At 42.1% G+C, this 25,492-nt stretch overlaps 1 long non-coding RNA gene across 1 annotated transcript in view; it reads right to left on the minus strand.

The window, feature by feature from the left end:
* Positions 1-9,107, minus strand: part of LOC144580273 (uncharacterized) — a 137,709-nt gene extending 128,602 nt beyond the window's left edge. Inside the window, exon 1 of the long non-coding RNA XR_013529573.1 lies at positions 8,576-9,107. This is a non-coding gene — a long non-coding RNA (uncharacterized LOC144580273). The remainder of the gene's footprint in view (positions 1-8,575) is intronic.
* Positions 9,108-25,492: the final 16,385 nt, after the last annotated feature.

Raw genomic sequence — 25,492 nt, forward strand, 5'->3', positions numbered from 1 at the left:
TTCCTACCTCGTGGACTTGTGAAGATTAAATGAGAATACGAATGTAAAGTGCTTAGAGCCTGGCATGTGCACGCATGCACGCACACACACGCACGCACACACACACACGCACGCACACACGCGCGCGCACACACGCGCGCACTCAATAAACTGCTAGCTACTATTCCTTCTCACAGTGCCTAGCTGGGAACACAGCACAGAGAAGGTGTTTCATACATATTATGCTTCTTCAATTCATTGATGTGTTTCTCGTCCTCAGAGACCCCGTAGAAAAAGTGTGGCGAATGCTTCTCACCAACTAAGAAATTCTAGTAGGATTTGGCCAACATGGATGCGTCTAGAATGGGAAAGTAGAGGTGATGGGAGGAAAAAATGCACTTTCATCAGTCATTGATGCCTCTCAGTATAAGGACAAAAAAGAAGTTCCAAAATGGTCATCCTTTTATCCCCTCAAAAGCAGAAAGTATTGGTTCAGAAACTTGAGTAACAAGTTGCCCCAAAGAGAAACTATTGTACAAGTCAAGTGAGCAAATAATCTCAGCACTTTTCAGTTCTTTCCTTTACTGGAGGCCTTGGGGTCTCAACTAGACCAGCATTTCCCCAGCACAATTGTTAAGCCTAACTTGGGAAATAAAGGGGAACCATTTAGTTTGCACAGTTTGAAAGGAAGGCTCAGTGAAACCCAATACAATGTTCTGAGCCCAGGAAGAGGCCACACTGGGGGTGCATGTTTTATTATTTCTTCCAATTTATTAGATAAGCCTCGGCCTTAAAATCAGTGAGAGTGAGGAATGGCTCCACAAAGGAATATGTTGTTTGAATCCAGCTGTTGAAATGTGGCAATTTGTGAGTAATTAGTCGATTTGCTCCAGAGGATGGACTGAAACGCCCAGGATTAAAGACCAGGTTTCACCATTTGTTTTGGAGTTCAAATTTCCTTTTCCAAGTCCTAAATAATTTAATGTCTATTTCTTATGAAAGCATTGCCTGGTCCTGGGAGCTCTCCCTTCTGTGATGTTTGACACCCATGAATATTCTAAAGGAAAGCAGTAACAGCAAATAGCTACACCCTCCATTCTTCTGTATCCCTCTTTAACTCCCAGATATGTTTTCAAATCACTGCTAGCATTTACTGAGAATTTACAACATACCGGGAACAGTTCTAAGTAATTTACAAGTAGTATCAATACTCTTCATAACAATTCTATGTATTAATAACAACATTCAACAGATGAGGAAACTGAGGCACAAAAAGTTGAGGAAACTGAGGCACAGAAAGTTAAGTAACTTGCACAAGGTCATAGAATTGAAAGATCCAGAATTTAAACACAAGCTAACTCCAGTCCACACTGTCTCCCATTATGCCACACGCCTCTGGACATGACACACGCTGCCACACCTCCATTCCTTTGCCATTACTTTTCCCTTTGTCTAAAATCCTCTTCTTGCCCCAATTCATCATTTAGAAAGCTACTACGCATCCTTCAAAATTATGAAATCCTTCTTCTCACTCCACTTGGAAAGTTAGGCCTGGGCTGTCCTCTCTGCACCCAGTGCCTATTATGCATAACATGGCCACGTTTCTCCTACACTACTGTGATCGTGGTTCATGTATCTGTCCCTGCTAGGCCAGCTGAGACTGAAGATCCTCAGAGGCAGGTCTATGCCTTCTTCCTCTTTGTAACCCCAAAACCAAATACACATGGGGTTTAGCAGATTATTGCCACTTTTTAAGGTTTTTATTAAAATTAAATTAAAAAGCAGGACTTGGTAGGAAACTGTTAGAATTCAGCAAACTCAGTAAACTGCTTGAGTTTGAGGTCTGAACCTCATTATGAAACTGTCATCAATTTTTGTGCTGCAGATTTCTCATGCGTGAAATAGGAGCCTGGGTCCTATCAACTTCCTAGAAATGTTTCCTCCTTTACTTTACCACTTCCATCCCCACTTCTTGCCTGAACAAGTGCTATGGCCTCCTCTTAGGTCCCTGGCTTCTTGTTTTACTCATTCCAACTTATCGCCTTTGGCACAACTAGAATGACCTACCTAAACAGATTCAACCATGCCATTTTCTATCACCCTTTCAACATCCCTACCTCCCCCTCTACTTCCACACACCCAAGGGTGACCATCATACTTTACTGTGAGTGGTACAATCTCATTTGCCTAGTTGCAGCTAGGCATTTTAAATATTTAAACAATATAACATTTCAATATCAGAGTGAATGTTTGGGGGAAGATGCTGAAATCATCTAGTAGGCTCAATGTGGAGAAATTTAAAACTTGTTGGTTTTTCATGCTGACCAAGCTCCATTTGGCTGGAAGCAAACAAATCAATTGCATCATTTTTCACTTAATTAGCCTTGAAGCTGCCCACTTGGGCATTCTTACTGCCAAGCCAGCACACGCCATGCCTTCTTCATTCGCCTCCTCATTAATCAGTAGAGGGTGTCACCCCTCCACCATTAACTCCAAATCCTACAGTTGCTTCCCCTGGGCTTCTTAGCCCTTTACTCACATCTATACTGGAAGCTTTTCTCATTTTGCCCCATGAAGTAGGTGTCTGACTTCCCACGGGGCTCTGAGTTCTAAAGACATAAAGACAATGCCCACTCATCATTTTTCCCCAGGAGCTGGCATAGAACCAGTACCCAATTAATTTTCAATAAATAATGTCACATCCTATAGAGAAATTTGCAAGGACCAGGCTGAAGAATTACATTTAAACTTCTTGTTCTACTCACATAATTGAATGGGGTCCTGCTGTCCAGAGTGCAGGGGCCCCCTCACCAGTTTTTCTCTTTAGATAGGCATGCAACACTCCCTCTATGTCCAGCTGCCAGAATTTAAAGCCACACTCTAGCATTTGACTGATATCCTCTCCCCAGTTGATGTGGATTAACTTCTCTTCGGGTTTTTAAAAAAAGAAGTAACCAGCCTGGTGCAGTGGCTCAGGCCTGTAATCCCAGCACTTTGGGAGGCCAAGGTGGGTGGATCACTTGAGGTCAGGAGTTCATGACCAGCCTGGCCAACATAGTGAAAATACAAAATCTCTACTAAATACGACCAAGTGGACCTAATAGACATCTACAGAACTCTCCACCCCAAATCCACAGAAAATACACATTCTTCTCAGCACCACATCACACTTATTCTAGAACTGACCACATAACTGGAAGTAAAACACTCCTTAGCAAATGCAAAAGAACAAAAATCGTAACAGTCTCTCAGACCACAGTGCAATCAAATTAGAACTCAGCCTTAAGAAACTCACTCAAAACCACACAACTACATGGAAACTGAACAATCTGCTCCTGAATTACCGGATAAATAATAAAATGAAGGCAGAAATAAAGATGTTCTTTGAAACTAATGAGAATGAAGACACAATGTACCAGAATCTCTGGGACACATTTAAAGCAGTGTGTAGAGGGAAACTTACAGCATTAAATGCCCACAAGAGAAATGAGGTAGTATCAGCTGAGGTAGTATATGGGAAGATCAGGTGATGAGTGGGACCCTAGATGCTCTTTGAAACCAAGGAGAATGAAGACACAACATGTCAGAATCTCTGGGACACATTTAAAGCAGTGTCTAGAGGGAAATTTATAGCAATAAATGCCCACAGGAGAAGCAAAGAAATATCTAAAATTGACACCCCATCATCAAAATTGAAAGAGCTAGAGGAGCGAGATCAAAAAGCTCAAAAGCTGGCAGAAGATAAGAAATAACTAAGATCAGAGCAGAACTGAAGGAGATAGAGACACACAAAAAAACCCTTTAAAAAAATAAATAAATCCAGGAGCTGGTTTTTTGAAAAGATCAACAAAATAGATCACTAGCCAGATAAATAAAAGAAAAGAGAGAAGAATGAAATAGATGCAATAAAAAAAATGATAAATGGAATATCACTACCAATTCCACAGAAATACAAACTACCATCAGAGATTAGTACAAACAACTCTACGCACATAAACCAGTAAACCTGGAAGAAATGGATAAATTCCTGGACACTTGTACCCTCCCAAGCCTAAAACAGGAAGAAGTTGAAGCCCTGAATAGATCAATAATAAGGGCTGAAGTTGAGGCAGCAATTAGTAGCCTGCTAACCAAAAAAAAGCCCAGGTCCAGATGGGTTCACTGCCGAATTCCACCAGACGTACAAAGAGTAGCTGATACCATTCCTTCTGAAACTATTCCAAACAATCCAAAAAGAGGGAATCCTTCCCAAATCATTTTATGAGACCAACATCATTCTGATACCAAAACCCAGCAGAGAGTCAACAAAAAAAGAAAACTTCAGGCCAATATCCATGATGAAGAACATAGATGCAAAAATCTTCAATAAAATACTGGCAAACCAACTGCGAAAGCACATCAAAAAGCTCATTCATCACAATCAAGTAGGCTTCATCCCGGGGATGCAAGGCTGGTTCAACATACACAAGTCTATAAACATGATCCACCACGTAAACAGAACCAAAAACAAAAACCACATGATCATCTCAATAGTAGAGAAGGCCTTCGACAAAATTCAACAGTCCTATATGCTAAAAACTCTCAAGAAACTAGGTATTGATGGAATATATCTCATAAATAAGAGCTATTTATGACAAACCCACAGCCAATATCATACTGAATGGGCAAAAGCTGGAAGCATTCCCTTTGAAAACTGGCACAAGATAAGGATGCTCTCTCTCACCTATTCAACATAGTATTGGAAGTTTTGGCCAGGGCAATCAGGCAAGAAAAAGAAATAAAGGGTATTCAATTTGGAAAAGAGGAAGTCAAATAGTCTCTGTTGGCAGACGACATGATTGTATATTTAGAAGACCCCATGGTCTCAGCCCAAAATCTCCTTAAGCAGATAAGCAACTTCAGCAAAGTCTCAGGATACAAAATCAATGTGCAGAAATCACAAGCATTCCTATACACCAATAACAGACTTAAAGAGAGCCAAATCAAGAACGAACTGCCATTCACAATTGCTACAAAAAGAATAAAATACCTAAGAATACAACTAACAAGGGATATGAAAGACCTCTTCAAGGAGAACTACAAACCACTGCTCAAGGAAATAAGAGAGGACACAAACAGATGGGAACACATTCCATGTTCATTAGGAATAATCAATATTGTGAAAAAGACCACACTGCCCAGAATAATTTATAGATTCAATGCTATCCCCATCACCCTACCAATGACTTTCTTCACAGATTTGGCAACAAAACACCTCAAATTTCATATGAAACCAAAAAAGAGTCTGCATAGTCAAGACAATCCTAAGCAAGAAAAACAAAGCTGGAGGCATCATGCTACCTGACTTCAAGCTATACTACAAGGCTACAGTAATCAAAACAGCATGGTACTGGTACCAAAACAAAGATATAGACCAATGGAACAGAACAGAGGCCTTGGAGGCAACACAACATATCTACAACCGTCCGATCTTTGACAAACCTGACAAAAACAAGCAATGGGGAAAGGATTCCCTGTTTAATAAATAGTGTTGGGAAAACTGGCTAGCCATGTGCAGAAAGCAGAAACTGGACCCCTTCCTGACACCTTACACTAAAATTAACTCCAGATGGATTAAAGACTTAAACATAAGACCTAACACCATAAAAACCCTAGAAGAAAATCTAGGCAAAACCATTCAGGACATAGGCATAGGCAAGGACTTCATGACCAAAACACCAAAAGCATTGGCAACAAAAGCCAGAATAGACGAATGGGACCTAATCAAACTCCACAGCTTCTGCACAGCAAAAGAAACAGTCATTAGAGTGAATCGGCAACCAACAGAATGGGAAAAATTTTTGCAGTCTACCCATCTGACAAAGGGTTGATATCCAGAATTTACAAAGAACTAAAACAGATTTACAAGAAAACAAACAAACCCATTCAAAAGTAGGCAAAGGATATGAACAGACAGTTTACAAAAGAAGACATACACGAGGCCAAAAAACATATAAAAAAATGTTCATCATGACTGGTCATTAGAGAAATGCAAATCAAAACTACATTGAGATACCATCTCACGCCAGTTAGAATGGCAATCATTAAAAAGTCTGGAGACAACAGATGCTGGAGAGGATGTGGAGAAATAGGAACACTTTTACACTGTTGGTGGGAGTGTAAATTAGTTCAACCATTGTGGAAGACAGTGTGACGATTCCTCAAGGACCTAGAAATAGAAATTCTATTTGACCCAGCAATCCCATTACTGAGTATATATCCAAAGGATTATAAATCATTCTACTATAAGGACACATGCACACAAATGTTCATTGCAGCACAGTTTACAATAGCAAAGACCTGGAACAACCCAAATGCCCATCGATGATAGACTGGACTGGGAAAATGTGGCACATATGCACCATGGAATATTATGCAGCCATCAAAAACAATGAGTTCGTGTCTTTTGTAGGGACATGGATGAACGTGGAAACCATCATTCTCAGCAAACTGACACAAGAACAGAAAATGAAATACCACATGTTCTCACTCATAGGTGGGTGTTGAAAATGAGAACACATGGACACAAGGAGGGGAGCCTCACACACTGGGGTCTGTTGGGAGGAAATGGGAGGGACAGTGAGGGGTGGAGAGTTGGGGAGAGATAGCATGGGGAGAAATGCCAGATATAGGTGAAGGGGAGGAAGGCAGCAAATCACACTGCCATGTGTGTACCTATGCAACAATCTTGCATGTTCTTCACATGTACCCCAAAACCAAAAATGCAATAAAAAAGAAAGATTAGGGTCCCAAAGCCACACAGCCAATGGGAAGGCAGACCTGGGAGACCAGGTCAGGCCTACTTGGCTCCAGTCTTGTGATCCACTATACCGTGCTTGAGTGGAATGCAGAGTGATCATTGACAGGTACAGCACAGTGACACACTGACACAGACTGGATTGTGTCTTCCCAAATTTTATATGAAGTCCCGACCCCCAACGTGACTGTATTTGAAGATAGGGCCTTTAAGGGATCATTGTAGTTAAATGAGGTCATAAGGATGGGGCCCCAATCCTATAGGATTGGTGTCCTTGTAAGAAGAGGAGACACCAGGGATAGAGAAAGACACCATGCAGATAGAGAAAAGACCACGTGAGGACACAGCAACAAGGCAGCCATCTGCAAGGCAAGGAGAGTGGCCTCAGAAGAAACCAAGTCTGCCAACACCTTGATCTTGGACTTACAGCCTCCAGAGCTGTGAAAAAATAAATTTCTGTTGTTTATGCCACCAAAAAACCAACCAAAAGGAAACAGAAGGAATCCCTATATTAGCAATAATTAATTCGAGAAAACAAATCTTTGTACAACACTTAGGAGTACAGCCTGAGCAAAGAATGTTGTATGTAATTACCAAGGCTAACCTGATAACATAAAGACAGCAATAAATCGAGCAATATCCCATAATGGTACATAAATATTCAGTATTTTAAAGATTTCTAAATTGTTTCCAAAATTAATCTATGCAGTCTCTGCAGTCACAAACAAAATCCTAACAAAGTTTTTGGCAAAATTTGGTAAGTTGATGCAAATAAGTATACAGAGGAGTAAAAGGCCAAGAATAATCAGGACAGTTTAGAAGAAGAAAAATAAGGAGGGAACAAAGTATATCAGTTGATTTGTTATTCCACAATAAAAATTAGAGATAATGAGGCAGACATGAAGGCTGCCCACCTCAAATCCATTCTCCCCTATTAATCTCCAGGAAAACTTTATTTTATTCTAGCAATGTTGTTTACATGTTACAATGACTCACTTTTCAGACTCTCTTGCAGGTGGGGGTCCATACAGCTCAGGTCTAACCACGGAGATATGTTAACTGAGCTTTTAAGAAGACAAAAAAAGCTGTTACTTCTCTGAAAAGCAAAGGACAGACTTGAGGACACTTGCCTTTATTTCTTTGCCTATATCCTTTTCTCCCCAGTAGAATGAAAATGCTGAAAATCAAAGTGCAGTAGTCATCTAGTGACCGTGAGAAAGAAAAATATAGGATAAGATTGGTAAAGAAAGAATGATCTTGGATTCTTAAGTCCTCAAGCTGCTGCACTAGTCGTAAGCCGCCTACTTCTGTATTTTTTGCCACAGAAGGAAAATAAGCTCTTATTTTATTAAGATGTCTCAATAAGCTTGTATGTAACTGAATACAATCTGAATTGATAAAGACAGAATGGTGTTAACACACAAATTTAAAAATAGATCAATCAGACAAAACAGAGGGCTGTAATAGATGCGTCCACTTGTGAAAACAGAACATGACAGAGAAAATGTTACAAACCAGTGTAAAAGGATGAGCAGTGCACAAATATTGATGAAACGAATACCTTTCCATGTGAAAAAATATCAAGTCAGAATTATACCTTATATCACGCACATATAAAAGTTAGAAAGATTAAAGTTTTACGGCAAAACTTTTAAAATTTTGGAAGGAAATGTATAAATCTTTATGATACTGGGATAAGAAAAGATGTTTGAAATAATACAGCAAGCATGGGTCATAAAAGAAAAACAAATCTATGAATTGAACTGGAGTAGATGAAAATGTATATGCAACAGCAGTTACCCAGTAGCCAGATGCTGGGATGGAGATCGTCAAATGAAAGCATAAGGTAGAGCCGGTGACGCGAGAAGGGCTTTCTGTAGCAGTTAAACGTAAACTGAGAAGGAAAGCACCATGTGAAGAACACGGACGAGGCTCTTCGTAACGAAAGGAATATAATCTGCGACGACCCGGAGGTAGGAAGAGCTAGGCAGTTTCACAAACAAAAAAGACCAGTGTACCTGAAGGTAGAAATGAAAAAGGAGCGTGATGGGCGACACAGTTGGAGAGACAGGCAAGAAAGTCCCACAGGGACCTGTAAGCCGTGGTAACAAGTGTGCAGGAAGTTCTTGAAGGGCTGTGGATAAGGAGAAGCATAAGCCAGCCTCTTGTAGCACCGTGCAAATAATGACCGAAGAAAAATGACGGACAAGGAGCTCTGAAGACCTTCTTGCAACAACTAGACCAGAAATAGGAGAACCCATTGTCTAAGTCATCAGTGATCTCAACGAAGGGAGAAGAGGTCTCCAGGAATGATGCTACCTCCCCACCACCAGAAAACAAATAACTGAAGGGCCTTTTGGGGGGCTGAGGTACTGAGGACTTAGAGTCGGGGCAGGCAATTGTGGGCAGTAAGGGCTGTCAGACAGTCAGAAGAGAGGGGCTTTCCTAGCTTCTATCAAGGCTACTGAGGACATTTTTAAATTTGAAAGAATACCTAGGTGAAAAGGCTGAGCCAGGGACTCTTGCTCTAAACCAAAACTCTTCAGGTGGTTTATGTGGTTCTATCTCAAGACAACTCTTCCCCATTGGTTGAAACAAAACCAAAGCAAATAGTCTCTGAAGGGAGCTTCCCCATGTTAGGTCTGAAGACTCTCATGAACTGAGATCAAGAAATGAGTTCACCATTTTACAAGTATGGTTCCTCAAAAAATTCAACACAGAATTCCCATGTGACTAGCAATTCCACTTCCAGCTATATACACAAATAATCGAAAGCATGGACTCAAACAGATATTTGTATCCCAATCTCCATAATAGCATTGTTCACAGTAACCAAAACGTGGAAGCAACCCAAATGTCCATCAGTAAACAAACGGATGAACAAAATGTGGTGTATTCATACAATTTAAAATTATTCGGCCTTAAAAAGAAGTGAAATCCTGACACATGTTACAAAATAGATGAACTCCAAAACCCTTATATTTAGTGCAGTAAGCCAGGCACAAAGGACAAATATTGTATGACTATGACTCCACTTATATGAAGCATCTATAATGGTCAAATTTAAGACAGAAAGTAGAATGATGGTTAGCAGATTCTGCTTTGGGAGGGGAAATGGGAAGTTATTGTTTAATAGGTACAGAATTTCAGTTCTGGATGATGAAAAAGTCCCGAGATTGAGAGGAGTAATGGTTGCACAACAGAGTGAGTGTACTTAACGTACTGAATTGCACACTTAAAACTGCTAAAATGGGGAGCTGCGGTGGCTCCGGCCAGTTGTCCTGGCACTTGAGGAGGCGAGGCTATGAGTTCAAGGCCAACCTGAGCAACATAAGAAGCTCTCATTGATTAACAACAACAAAAAAAACCTGCTAAAATGTTAATTATGAGTGAAAATCAGCTGAAACATAAAGCAATAGATTTTGAACCCTAAGGATCCCAAGGATGTGAGACAGTCACCTGCAGAATACTTTTAAAACCGTATGTATAAGGTGTTTAAAGAAATAATTCAATTACAAAGATGAACATTCAATGAGAAACTATTAGAAAAGAAATAAGTTTTGGAGGAAATGGAACTATTAATAATGAAAAATATGAAAATAAAAAAACTTAATGGACTGGCTAAACAATAGTTTTAGACTGAATTTAGGAGAGAATTCATTAGCTAGAAGATATATCCAAAGGCTTGGCAGAAGGTAGCAAAGGGAAATGAAGAAGAAAATATAAAAAAGAAGAGGCATTGAGAATAGAATGAGACAGTGTAACATACATGTATGATGGGATACCCATGAGGAAAAAACAAAGAATAGGGGAGAGACGATATTTAAGATAATGGTGATTTCACAATTTTTATAGTGCTAATAAGAAATATAGATCCCGGCCAGGCACAGTGGTTCACGCCTATAATCCCAGCACTTTGGGAGGCCGAGGCAGGTGGATCACGAGGTCAAGAGATTGAGACCATCCTGGTCAGCAAGGTGAAACCCTGTTTCTATTAAAAATACAAAAAATTAGCTGGGCACGGTGGCGCACGCCTGTAGTCCCAGCTACTTGGGAGGTTGAGGCAGGAGAATTGCTTGAACCCAGGAGGTGGAGGTTACAGTGAGCCAAGATTGTGCCATTGCTCTCCAGTCTAGGTAACAACAGCGAAACTCTGTCTCAAAAAAAAAGAAAAGAAATATAGATCCCAAAATGTGGAAGTAAAACATTCCAGATATGATAAATAAAAAGAAATCCACACAGTACAGTAGAAAGCTGGATGACACAAAAGACAAAAAGAAGATTTTGAAAGTAGCTTGATAATAATGAGAAATTACTTACAACAGAATGAGAGCTGTCTTCTCCCTAGCAACAACGGAAACTAGAAACAGTACAGCTACAACTTAAACGCATTGAGAGAAAATAATACAAAATTGTGACCCCAGCAAAATGATCATTTTAAAAGGAGGGTAAAATAATGCCATTTACAGATTAAACAGAAAATGAGTTTACTACCAAGAAACTGCTCTAAAGACATACTTCTGAAACTAAATGCAGTTCCTGTAATTAAGTATATCTTTTAAAAAATTAAAATATACTTCAGAAAAAGGGGGAAAGATATAGAAGGATGGTCTGAAATACAAAAGAAGTATAGAGAGCAAAGAAAATGGAAAACAGGTAAATAAATTCAAACAGACACTGGCTAAATATTATGTCTTATTTCTGGGATTAAAAAGTTAGAACTGAAGAAAATGAACAATAGTAGATAAATAGAACATGGATTGGAAATAAGTGATTCTTAGAATATCTGGAAATGAGTATCAAGATACTGTTTAATTTTTTTAATGATTGAAGTATAGCAAGACAGGAAACTTGGAGATCCTTTAAGAGGTCGTTACATGAGTCCAAGGGAGAACTGATGGTCCCCTGGACTAACAGGTAGCAGTGTAAATGGAAAGGAGGGAGTTTCGAGATGTATTTTGGAGAGAGAAAGAATGGGAAGAACCAACAATAACTTCCAGGTTTTGGATTAGCTGGGTGGAGGGTGGTGCTAAATGAGATGGAAAAGCTTAGATCAGTAAGGTGAATGAGCAACAGTCAAGTGTGCCATTTGGATATGCTAAGTTTCAGAAGCTTGTGAGCCCATCAAGAAGGTAAGCAATGGGCAATTCTGTAGTTTTAAATAAAGTTCCAAGCAGAAGAGGACAATTTGGGCAGTATCAACATAAAGATGTCTTTTTAAATTCATAGAATTGGATAAAATTACTTAGGAAAAGAATTAAGAGAAAGATTGGGAGAAGGCTCAAGGCAAATCCTAAAACACACTGGTTTTTAGAGATCAGGAAGAGCAGGAAGAGCCATCAAATCAACATGCAAAGAACAAAGAAGGTTAGAGAAAGAGAAGAGGATCAGGGTCACCAGGTCCAAGAGGGGAGAGTTTTCAGAAATAATTTTAGTGTACTAAAAGGTCAGGTGTGATGGGGCCAGAAACAAGTACATCCTTGACAGAGGTTTATTGGAAGAAGTATGATGACTGTTTAGGTTTTTTTTGGTGTGGACTTTATGAAAAAAAAAATGGGAGAGAAGGAAGTAAAGAAGAGATGTGTTCATGAAGGTTGAGTATGAAACAGGACAGAGAAATGTAACAGTACCTGCATGGAGAAGTCAGGTCAATAAGGGGTCTTTTAGATTTGGAGATACCAGGGTGTTCTTATATAGTGTAGGGGTGATCCAGCAGAGAAAGGGAGTTTGATCATGCTGGAAAGAATGCAAATCATCAAAGAAATGCATCCTTGAGAGAATAAGAAGGGATTAGGTCCAGAAGATAATGGAAAGATAGGCATTTAATGGAAAAGGAATACATCCTCTATTGTTAATGAGGGGAAGAAAATGTATTAATGTTTTCAGATTTTGTTGCAGGAAGATGGAGTTCACACCTGAAACCTTCTAATTTCTCGTGATAGTCAGAAATTTGATGATAACCTAAGGGTGAGGGGGGAAAAAAGCTGTAAGTAGCTGGGGGTGGAGGGAAGGCAATGAAGTAGTATTCCCTTTCCCTACAACACGCCACTTGGTTCCTTTGTGGCAGTTATTGCAATCTTTACATATTGTGTTTATTTTTCATTTACTCATATATTATCTGCCTGCCCTATTAAAATGTAGGCTACATGAAGGGGAGGAACCAGGCCTGCCTTGTTCACAGTTAGAGTCAATGTCTAACAGAGTGCCCAGCACGCATTACATCCTGAAAAATATTAGCTGAAAACGGAATGAATAAACACGAGTGTATTCAGTGATCAGTAGTTATTAGAGAATTTTTAAACTCCTAAGTGGAGGTCGCACTACTGAAGCCACTGTTGAGTCACCTGCCAGACACACCTCCGTTCTCAGTCCATTCCCAGCCTCAACGCCTACTCCACTAGTGCTTTGGGGATGCTCAAGACCCTCTTAAGATCCACCCACCCTCAGCACCTAGCACAGAGACCCACACACAGCGTGACACCTGGCACTGTACCACCCTCGCCTCCTACTCTGACTGGCTGGCATCCAAAAAGTGGCAGAACATTAAGGAAGATCCTCAGAATTTCTGACATTACCAAAAAGTGATTTTTTTTCTTTTCTCTTAGGAAACAGATGGAACTGAAAATGATCCTATTGTTCTTAAGTAAATTAACCAGCATCAGGTGCCCATTTCCCTGAAGAGAGCCTTCTGAAAAAAAAAGAAAATGTAACAATGACAGCATGTCTTCTAAGCCTCTTTATTTAGAAACCAGGCTAGCTTGATCTTTGTGCTTCTATTAGCATCCCAATTGAGCAAGAGAGTTATAATTCAGTGCATGACAGGCCCATGATTTCTGCCCCAGGGAAGGCAATAACTGATGTCATGACCCCTTCTCACTCTCACCATCACCACCACCACCTCCACCTGTGCTAATTGCGCCCACAAAGCTTGACTGTGAACTGTGAACAGATCTGCCTGGATCTGCCTTCAATAGCCCCAGACTGTTGAGACACCTGAGAAAATTCCACCCTTAACGAAAGCCTGGAAGAGGTGCAAATAATTTCTGACTCTTGCTTGATGCTCAGTTGGAAAAGGAATAAAGGAGCAGTGTGAACCTTCTAACAATCTCTTGGCTTCCTGAAATGTCCATCTTATTGAAATTAAGAGAGTTAAGTAAGACTTGGCCCTAGAAAGGGAGTCATTCATATTTTTGACAGATTCTAAAACAGCGACACATAAGAACCCAAATATGTTCACACACACACAAGCTCCAGCTCAGCAAGGTTATGAACAAGCTAGTAGTCGCCAGGCTTGGCTAATACATCAGGAATGAAAGAAGACCCTTCACACACATATAGGGTGGAAAGGACCGCATCTCACCTGCCACGTTCACTCCGATGTCATTGCCTTTCTCCTTGCCCAAAGTGTCCATTCTATACTCTCCCTAAAATCTGCTTATAATTCAAGTCGTCGTCTTCTTCTATGAAGCCCTCTCCAAATTCTCCTCTCTGAACTTCTACATTACTGATCCTAGTCATTGAGTATACACAGCCTCTCAGTGCTATTTAAGAGTTTCAGATTTTTTAAATCTTTTCGGCCCAGCAAGAATAGGGTAGCTCTTACATGTCGCATTCTCCTAGACCCACCAGCGTGCTGGGCACACTACACATATTCAGTAACAATTCCGTGTATATTTTTCTACTAGTCATTTGATCAAATGGGCATATATGTGGACAGTCCCATAACAACAACAATCGCTCTTATAAACATTCACTCCAGAACAAGTCCTATATAAGTACTTTCTATATATTACCTAATTTAAATTTCTCAATCACTATAAAATAGGTACTATATTTATTACCACGTTATAGGTGGGGAAACTGAGTCTTAACTCAAATTTATTGGTTAACTTTTAACCAATAAACTGATTCCAAATGTGTCTGTTTATAACTTATACAATTTTATTTATTTTTAATTTTGTTTGAGATGGAGCCTCACTCTGTCACCTGAGCTGGAGTGAGGTGGAGCAATCTTGGCTCACTGCAGCCTTGACCTCCCGGGTTCAAGTGATCCTCCCACCTCAGCCTCCTGAGTAGCTGGGACTACAGGCATGCGCCACCATGACTGCCTTGTTTTCGTTTTGTATTTTTAGTATAGACAGAATTTCACCATATTACCTAGGCTTGCCTCAAACTCCTAACCTCAAGTGATCCACCTGCCTTAGCCTCCCAAAGTGCTGGGATTACCGGTGTGAACCACCACACCCAGCCTTATAAAATTTTAAATAGGCATTACAGGCCCTACAAATACTTACCAAACAGACTGGTGGAATCTAGCCTCCAAAGGACTTCAGAGGTCATCTAGTCCAACTGTCTGGTCTTACAGATGATGAAAACAAATATCAGGGATGTGAAATGACTCTCCTGGGACTAGACAGCTAGTAAGAAGCAGAGGTAAGACTAGAGCGGTGAGTCCCTTACTCCTGAGGTGTGTGACTTCTACCGCTCACAATTCTACCGATAGATAGATAGATAGATAGATAGATAGATAGATAGATAGATAGATAGATAGTCTTTTCTTCTCCCCAATACCAGTTCAACATGCTTGAGGTTTTTTATCTAGTAGACTTTGTGCAGGAATTTCAGGTACAGATGTTATTAACAGCCCCTCTGGAATGAGCTGGGCTCTCTTCAGCCTTCTTTTCCCTTTCATCCCTTCCTGCCATCTTCCCTGTCATCCAACTTCTCCTCCAACCTGGACCCCAACTCCAGACTGCACTGCCCCACCCTTGCTCTTAGCCAAAGCTTCTCCATGGCAGGGGGAACCATTAGAACGCTGCTGGGGTTGCCAAAAAGCAGACAGTAACACAGACTGTGACACAGGCAGCCCAACAGGGCCTTTGACTAGACAGAAATCAAATTACCACCCCGCTACAAGACAGAGGGGATTTATACTCCTGCCTGCATCTGGCCCTGCGTGGCAGCCTCTGCCTGCCACGGGAGGGGAAGCTAGAGAAGCAGCTAATTGCAGTGGGGCCTCTAATCCAGTCACAATCTAATCAACCTTGGGGTTGTCAGTAGCAATGCTGTTTTCAAAAGACACTTTGATCTTCTGAGTTGTCACTGCCAAAGCTGACCACATCAATCCTTCTGTAGCTAGAAGCTACCACACTCATGTACCCCTTAGACCAGGGACAGGAAAAAAGCCAGCACTCCCGACACACCAAACTAGATTGGAGCAATTCCCAAAGGTTTCACTCCATGGGGAAATTGGGCACAGGCCCCTTAGGGAAGAGCAGTGCAAGAGACACACGCAGTTCTCTTATGTTTCCAGGAAATAAGTGTTTGGCCTTACTTCTAACTATTAGCACTAATTGCTTTATTTCTAATTATTAGCATTTGAGTGACAAAATGTTTCCCAATAAAAAGGTCAAAACAGCTCTTCGGAGACTGTTTTTCTTTCTTCAAACTTAACTGGGAGAAATATAATAATTGACTTCCTCAGGCTCCAGTCTTTCCTCTCTCTACTCCATCCTTCAAAAAATAAATTCATTTATCTATATTACAAATCCCACTTAAGCACCCAATCTGTAGATCACTGAAGAAAAAAGATGAATAAGACCTGACCCCTGGGAGAACAACAGGCAGGAGGCCATTTCAGTGCATTCAGTATGGACAATAATGTACCTATGAAGCAGGAAGCTCAAGGAGTCATGTCACTGTCAGGCACAAAAGCTACCAAGCCCACCCATACCCTCTCTATTTGTGGCAGTCAGTGATTTTCACCTATATTACAGTCCTCTTCGTTCCAGACCCATGATGGGAATGTCTTTCCCTCCCCTTCCCATGACCATATCACTAACTTTGACCAATAAAATATGAGTGGAAATGACACACTACTTTTTTTTTTTTTGAGATGGAGTCTTACTCTGTCACCCAGGCTGGAGTGCAGTGGCATGATTTCTGCTCACTGCAGACCTCCATCTCAGGTTCAAGTGATTCTCACACCTCAGCCTCCTGAGTAGCTGAGATTACAGGCACACACCACCATGGCTGGCTAATTTTTCTATTTTTAGTAGAGATGGGGTTTCACCATGTTGGCCAGGCTGGTCTCGAACTCTTGACCTCAAGAGATCCACCTGCCTCAACCTCCCAAAGGGCTGGGATTACAGGCATGAGCCACAGCACTCAGTTGACATGCTGCTACTTTTAAGTGGAAGCCTTTAAGTACTGATGTGCAAATTTCCATGTCTTCTCCCTCCCAACCATCTCAAAGTACAACATTTCAGAAGGTGGGAGCTCCATCAGCATGACACTGCAATGAGGAGGACAGGAAGCAGGCTTCCTGCTGACTTGGGATGGACTTGTAGCACAAGCAAAAATTGAGCTTCGTTGATTTCAGCCTCTGAAGTTTTAGACTTCTTTGTTTTTATGGCATAACGCAGCCCACTCAAACGCCCTAGGCTGGCACTCGAGGCCTTCCCGTAAACCAGAGCGCCTATTCCTCTAGGCATTTGTTTCATAATACTTCCATGAATTCTGCACTCAAGCCAAACTGCTCTGTCTACCATGTGCCATCCGTATCCAGACCATCTAACAAGCAGGTCTCGTCTTGTGCTAGTCCCTTTGCCTAAAATGTTCTCCTCCCATCTAAATCCTGCCAACCATATAAAATCCAGCTTAGTGGGCCGGGCCCGGTGGCTCACGCCTGTAATCCGAGCACTTTGGGAGGCCGCGGCGGGTGAATCATGAGGTCAAGAGATCGAGACCATCCTGGTCAACATGGTGAAACCCCGTCTCTACTAAAAATACAAAAAAAATTAGCTGGGCACGGTGGCGCGTGCCTGTAATCCCAGCTACTCAGGAGGCTGAGGCAGGAGAACTGCCTGAACCCAGGAGGCGGAGGCTGCGGTGAGCCGAGATCGCGCCATTGCACTCCCGCCTGGGTAACAAGAGCGAAACTCCGTCTCAAAAAAAAAAAAAAAAAAAAAATCCAGCTTAGTAACTCCTCCTCCAAGAGGCCTTCCTGAGTGATGTGAGTTAGAAATGAATCTGATAGCCCTTTAAGCAACCCAGTCATGGGTATTTATCTCATGGAATTTTCTAGAATATTTGGTCATTTATTTGTCTGTGCCTCTGCTAGACATAAACTCCTTAGAACGGGGTTTGGGGGCTCATTGGTCTTTGTGACCCACGCTCCACGTAACCTGCACTTTGAGTGCCTTCCGCGTGGTAGTCAAAGGTTATCATTTGCACAGTCTGGAACATTCCTTACAGTGGCTTTGAATCACTTTGTCTCATTTCTATAAAGAAAATGTGGTGAGCATTATGAAGCTGAGCCACTGCCAAGTCCGACCTTACAAGTTTTTCTCTCAAATTTCTATTTTCTGATCCACTTTCTTGACCCTCATTATTTTCTTTTCACCTACATTCTCAACACTAGCAACTGACTTTTTTTCAGAGGCCATTTTCCACCAAAGAACTAAACTATTATTTCAAGAGTCATGACTTCTGAGGGGTCAGGATGCAGGCATTAGCAGTGAGCAAGCCTCCCTCACCAGGCAGGTAACTTCCCTCTGCATCCAGCCTCTCAGCAAATGGAGCAAACTCCACATTGCAGGTTGCTGCACCACATGGACCTCTGGGGTAGTTGAGAATATCTGAAGCTGTAAGTGATAAATACCGTAACTCCCTCCTCGCAGGATTCCTATGAGGATTAGAGAGTAGCCAGGGCAACGTCTCGTACATACACAACAGGTACTCAATGAGTGGCAGCCATTGTGTTAGAACAAAGCATCAGTCAGGCCACACGTGGGCATAAGTGTGCCTGAACATAGTGGTGGTGGAAGATCTAAGGGATGGCTGGCAGGGCTGCATTCTTCTCACCATGCCCCTCCAGCCCTGGCTCCATCTGTCACACACCCATATTCTCCCCCGATGCTCTGTACACTGTTTGAATTTCCAACATTAGGAAACCTGTCTTGTATGTTTGAAAATACTATCTCTCTCTCCTTCCAAGGAGGGTCCCTAGGAAAATGAAAATAAGTTTATGTGACAACTTCCATCATCTAACACATCACAGAAGATTCAGTAACTAGAGGCCAATCCAGGGAATGGAGCATAGACTCAGGGACACTGTCCCATTGTCAGGATAATGTAGGAAGAGACCCACAAATACAGAAAAAGAACATGAACCTTTACAGAAAGAGATCCAGAAATACAGAAAGAGAACTTGGATCGTTACAGAAAGATCTTGGAATTAGGTCCACCCTTTATCACAGGTATGAGGATGCTGAGCCCCAGATACATGAAGTGACTTGCCACAGCCCCAGATGCATTAACAAAAATGCGATTCCCAACTCCAGACCTCCTGATTCCTGAGTTACTGCTGCTCCTTCTACACCATGGATCTCCTGGAGACAAAGGATGTTAGGCCCCAGAAACTGTCTTGCTGTGTCCCACCCTCCTGCACCCTCGATGTCACCCTCTACCTCTGCCCTTTCCTATATCACCATTGACAGAAAATTCCAATAATTTTTTTTAAAAAAAGGTGATGATGAGGGGAGGAAGAACAAGAAAAGGGGCTTTCCACACACATGTATAAAGCCCTGGCAGGCCCCAGGGAAATAAACAGCCGCTCCAGCTTTCTGATTTGAGCTGTTAGCGGAGATTCCAGAAATTCAGCTGCTAACCACAGCAACAGAAGTATTGCCTGCTCAGCCTCCCACATCTGTTCCTGGGCTCCATAAGCGGGAGGGGAGGCCCAGCCTGGGAGGCCTCGAGCAGATGGCAGCTCCACTCCCTGTGGATGACTTCACTTGGGTAATTACACCCGATGAGGAGGTTGGGAGGCCTTCTTCCTGATGATAATTAGCCAGGATAAATAAACTGAGCCTGCTTGGAGGTCTTGGGAGGACATGAAAGATTAATATTAGTGACTGTTGGTCACGGGGCACCTACTAAGTGCAGGCGCTTTACAAACCATTTTTTGGTTAATCCTCTTTACAAGCCTGAAAGGTATAGGTTTTATGATCTCCATTTGCATGAACAAAACCCTAAAACTTATGAAATATTAAAGCAACACACCCAAGATCACACAAGCAGTAGGTAACAGCTTCAAGGTTCAAACCCCAGCTCAAATGACTCAGGAGACTGATTTGTCCTGGTGTGCCACACACATGATATCACTGGTGATCCACAGTCTGCTCTCTGACAGACACTGAGCATCCAAAGACGAATAAGCCACCAGCCCTCACCCAGGGGCTCACGATCAAGAGGAAAAACCAAACGGAGACATCAAGAAGAATTATGCCACCAAATGGGAAATTCCTTCGCAAGGGTGGGTAGTCACCTAGATTATTTTTGTTGTGGTGGTTTTACTTCCTTTCTATTGTCCCCAGGACCCCAAAAAGCCATGGATAAATAGCAAAATGTTTGTGAGAGAAAGGAAGAAAGACTTAGTAAAAGCAGAAAAGAAAGAAAAAAAAGAAAATCACAGTATATATCTACATTTTTAGAACAAGAACCTCCAAACTAAACAAAAGCCATACTACAGGGACTTCATTCAGTCTTGGGAAGGTTGGCTACCAATGGCCAGGACCTCCTACCATGGCCCAAAGACATTTATGGTGAATAAGAGGTCACTTCAGTTAGACATCTGCCTATGGCTCAGTTTGTATCTTCATACCCTTGGTCTCAAAGAAAAGTCATCAGGCATCCCATTGCAATCATTTTCCCCCAGAAAAGTAAAGAGAAGATCTTAGGGCCAAAACTGGAAGTAGAACAATTCTGTACACATGCCAGCTCCTAGAAAAATCTTCAGAGGTTGGTCAGTCATCTTCTAAGATGGGACAGGAGGCTTCATGCACTGAGTAAGTCAGGAAACTAATCCATAAGGTTCCATTCCACTCTGAGGGTCCTGTGCCATGTAACCTGATCCCAGGCACAGAAAAGGATAAGATATCCAATTAAGGCTTTGAAGTTACTGGAAAGCCAGACAAAGGACCAGAAATAAAAAGGGAATATAATAGGCCAATGTCACTTGTGAATATATTTATTAACCACCCATCATTCACTAGGCAACAGTTCTGAGGAGCACTGAGCTGGATAGACCAGAAATCCATGCTGTCAAATCACATACATCCTAGTGGAAGGAGACAGACAATCGGGGCATAAACAAAGTAATATTAAGTTCAGGTATGGGAAAACTCTAAGAAAATAAGATAGAATAGTGTAATCTAGAGATATTACAAAGCTGTCTAACTAGAAAGCTCAGGAAGAGCCTCTCTAAGAACGTGACATTTGAGTTGGGTTATGAATCATGAGAAAGTAATAGTCCAGAAAAAATCTGGGAGACCAACATTGTTCTGTGACAGAGTCCGGCTGGCATGTTCAAAGCCAAGGCTATTGGATGGAACCAGGGCGAGTGTGGAAAGAGCTGGGTGGGAGTTAGAATAAAAGGTCTTACAGGTTGTGATAGGGAGTTCTATTTTACTCCCATTACAATGTAAATCATCGAAGGTGTTTAAGCAGGGGAATGACTTGATCTAACGGACGCTTTAGATAGATAAGTCTGGCCACTGTGTAGAGTTTGGACTAAAAGAATGGAGACAGGAGAACAAGCTAAAATATTATGAATGGATTTGGTACACTAAAAAATAATCTCCAGTGATACAGCAAAGTTTATCCCATAAATATATGGTTAGTCCAACACTAAGAAATCTATGAATATACCTTATCACCACTTATCACTCACATATCACTTAATGACAGGGATACATTCTGAGAAATGTATCATTAGGGGCCAGGCACAGTGGCTCACACTTATAATCCCAACACTTTAGGAGGCTGAGGTGGGCAGATCACTTGAGGTCAGGAGTTCAAGACCAGCTTGGCCAACATGGCAAAACCCCATCTCTACTAAAAATACAAAAATTAGCTAGGCGTGGGGGCGTGTGCCTTTAGTCCCAGCTACTTGGGAGACTGAGGTGGGAAAATCACTTGAATCCAGGAGGCAGAGGTTGCAGTGAGCCAAGATGACATTGCACTCCAGCCTGGACAACGGAGTGAGACTTCATCTAAAACAAAGAAAGAAATGTATCATCAGGCGATCTTATCAGTACACAAACATCATAGAGCGTACTTACACAAACTTAGATGATAGAGCCTACTACACACTTTGGCTATATGGTATAGCCTGATGCTCCTAGGCAACAAACTTTCACGGCATATTACTATACTGAATGTTATAGGCAACCATAACACAATGGTAGGTATTTGTGCTCTAAACATACGTAAACACAGAAAAAGGACAGCTAAAATATAATAATTTTATGAGACCACTATAGTATATGTGATCTGTCCTTGACTGAAACATTATTTTGCAGCACATAACTGTATATGACAAAAGTATATGACTGGCCGGGCGCAGTGGCTCACATCTGTAATTCCAGCACTTTGGGAGGCCGAGGCAGGCAGAGCACATGAGGTCAGGTGTTTGAGACCAGCCTGGCCAACATGGTGAAACCCTGTCTCTAAGAAAAATGGAAAAATAAGCTGGAAATGGTGGCGCATGCCTGTAATCCCAGCTACTCAGGAGGGTGAGGCGCTATAATCACTTGAACCCTGGAGGCAGAGGTTGCAGTGAGCCAAGATTGCACCACTGCACTCCAGTCTGGGCAACAGAGCAAGACTCCATCTCAACAACAACAACAACAGCGCATCTGATTATTTCAATAGGGCATTTAATAAAATTCAAATGCATTCTAAATACACATTTTTAAAAGTGAGAAAAGATGAGTCATTTTTCAATATGAGAGAGAGATTCTCTTTCCAACTGACATTATTTTTAGCCATAAAATACTAGAGTCCCCAAAGATTCCCATTATTTCTATCATGGTTTATTATTTTGTTTATAAAATTTTAGACAAATCAGTAAGATGTAAGACGCAAATAACCATCAGCTTGGAAAGAAGAAAATTATCATTATTGATAGAGGTTTTGATTTATTTATCTGCTAAGAATGTAACCTTGACATGGGCCTACTGTGTGTCTGCTGTTTACAATATGCTACTTCACCGAATCCCACAACACATTAGGGGGTCACATCTTTCTTCTTATTTGACAGACAAAGATGAGTAACTTTCCTACCTATGAAGCAGGGAAGCTGAGATTTGAACATAAGTTTGTGATTTAAAAGCCTGTGTTCATACACCATGTTGCCAAAACATTAAAAGGTAAAGCCAGAAGCTGCCAACAATTCTTATTTCCTGTGGCTCTAGAGCTATGGAAATTTCAGCCTGCCTCTGGAATCAAGGTGGGACCTAGAGCTTGCCAACATCTCAAAAGTCTTGGTGCCAGAGGAAAGCAGCTACCTCCCTCCCTGCATCTCCTAGGTCTTTCCACCTGGAAGGAGTTTCCAGAGCCTCAGCTTCTCTGCATAAGAAATGCTAAAGCAGCCTACATTTCAGTATGAGTCTTAGTCCTTCCTAGGAATATTTAAGTTTCAAAAGAAGGATGTTCTTTAACCCAGCTAAATTTGCTATTAGTTGAATTGTGTGAACAACATTTTAGGTGCAGGAGGGACGAGTCTTTAGCTTCTCTTCCCTCCTCCAAGTTTTTGCCACATGTCACTTCCCCCCATGCTAGAGGATAGCTAGAACCTTGGCCTCCACCTCTGGAAGTGTGCTGACCCTGCCCAGAAGCCACATGTTGCTACGTGAGGTGACTCGAAGAAAGAAGCCAGGCCCCTGAGTTCTAACTGTACAATCTGACTGGTCTCTCTAGACTCAGACAAGGCTTAACCCTACACACAGGGATGCTGAGAGGTTTCCTGAACCAAAGAACTCTGCCACCTGAAGCACTGAGTTCCTGCTGAGAACATGAAGTGTTCTCTTTTCATCTTGGATGTGAACATCAGAATAAAATACATCTCTTCTCATTTTCAAATGAAACCCTCAGTTCAAAGAATTGAGGCCTACTGCCTCTCTAAGATAAAGTGGACTGACATCTCTCTATATTTCCTCATTACTTTTGAAATGCCAGTGTTATGGGCAACAGGCAGTTTACCAGCTGCCTGAATTCAAAATTGGCAAGCCCAAACTGGCCTCTTCCCAGCTGCCAGTCACTTTGAAGCTTTTCACTTTCCTGTGGATGCTTTCTTTCCTCCAATCCCAAACAACACAATGCCCGCCTGCAAGTGGCCTTGGTATCCTGGCCCTTCTCCCATCTCAGCCTTCCACTGTGAAGGTGTGAAGCGTGGGTGTGTAGAAAGGAAAGGAGAAGGATGAGAAGGACATGAGGAGGGGAGGAAAAGAAAGGAGGAAGGGGAAGGAGGGGCACCTGAAGAAGGGCTAAGAGGGTGTCAACAGAAGACTGAACCCACAGGGTGGTGGCATGTGGCACCATCTCTGCAAAGCAAAAGCATGGGCACTAGAAGAAATATTTATCATTGCCTGAAGCATCTTTCACTGCACCATGAGGACCAAGCTTTCTTTCCCCAGTTGTCTCAACTGATATTCTGACCACACAGCTGGGCACTGAGGAGTGTGGCATCTCAGTTTGGGACCCTTGGGAAATCTGTCCCCATGGAAGTTTCCTGTTTCCTCCTGACCAGCGCTTATCACAAACTCTGGAAGGATGTCCCACAGTGTCCAGAGGCTGCTGCCATCCTCTCCCCAGACACAGGACCCTGGACAGCTCCCTGCAGTTCCTCGGGCCCCTCCCCTTTGGAGGTTTCCAACAAAGTTAGAAGGTTTGCCTCTCTCGGATTTCAGTCACATCAACAACAAAGACAGACTTTTAAAATTAAATTTGGGGCTCTCTAATCCACAGGCAGGGTTGGTATTCTGCAGAACACAAGGCTCTTTAAACATGGCTCCCACGTCCCCCTCCAGGTGCCCCATTTATCATTTATGACAGGATGTTTATTAGCAGCAGAGCAGTAAACAGTGAGTGAACATCTGAAAACGGGGCTATAAAATTCTTTAAATCACAACTTCGCACAGGCAGCCACCATCACTGGGATGAGCCTTCCCTTCATGGCTCTGGAAAGCAAGGCTGGTCTCCATCTGCCCCGAGGTCATTTACTCAGCTTAGATGCTGTGAAAGGCTTTTTCCTAGGTAGAGTCACTTTGTCCCTTGCCCATTTCATTTGCACAGTTCCTAATGTATGCCAGACACTACACTCAGTGCCAGGACCTGAAAATGACCCCAGCCTTGTGTGAGCTCACAAGTTACATAAGTGGCAGAGCACAAACACCACCACAGCATCCTTTGCTGAGGGACCCAGGCCCCACTTCTCTTTTTTCTTTTATAGCTCTATTCATTTATTTGCTTTTTAATGCATTCATTCATATTTAGAGGCAAGGTCTGGCTCTGTCACCCAGGCTAGAAATCAGTGGTGAATCATAACTTACTGTAGCCTTGAACTCCTGGCCTCAACCGATCCTCCCACCTGGGCCTCCCAAAGTGCTTGGAGTACAGGCATAAGCCACTTGTCCCCAGGTTTCCCTTTCTTTCTGTCTTTCTGACTCCTGCTAGCCACCACACTCCCTATGCTCATACTTCTTAGGGAGGATCTAGTTTGTATGTGTCCTGAGATGAGTTTGGCCACTTATTCCTGCTCAGTGTTACTGGTGATCTGCCAGAAGTCTCACCTGGCACTACCACATTCTGATAGGCCAGAGAAAGGAGGGCTTGGCTGGTTGGAGAAAGATTCATGGAGCCTCCATATTATCT

This window comes from Callithrix jacchus, chromosome 18, assembly GCF_049354715.1.
Source record: "Callithrix jacchus isolate 240 chromosome 18, calJac240_pri, whole genome shotgun sequence".
In the NCBI taxonomy this organism is placed as follows: Eukaryota; Metazoa; Chordata; class Mammalia; order Primates; family Cebidae; genus Callithrix; species Callithrix jacchus.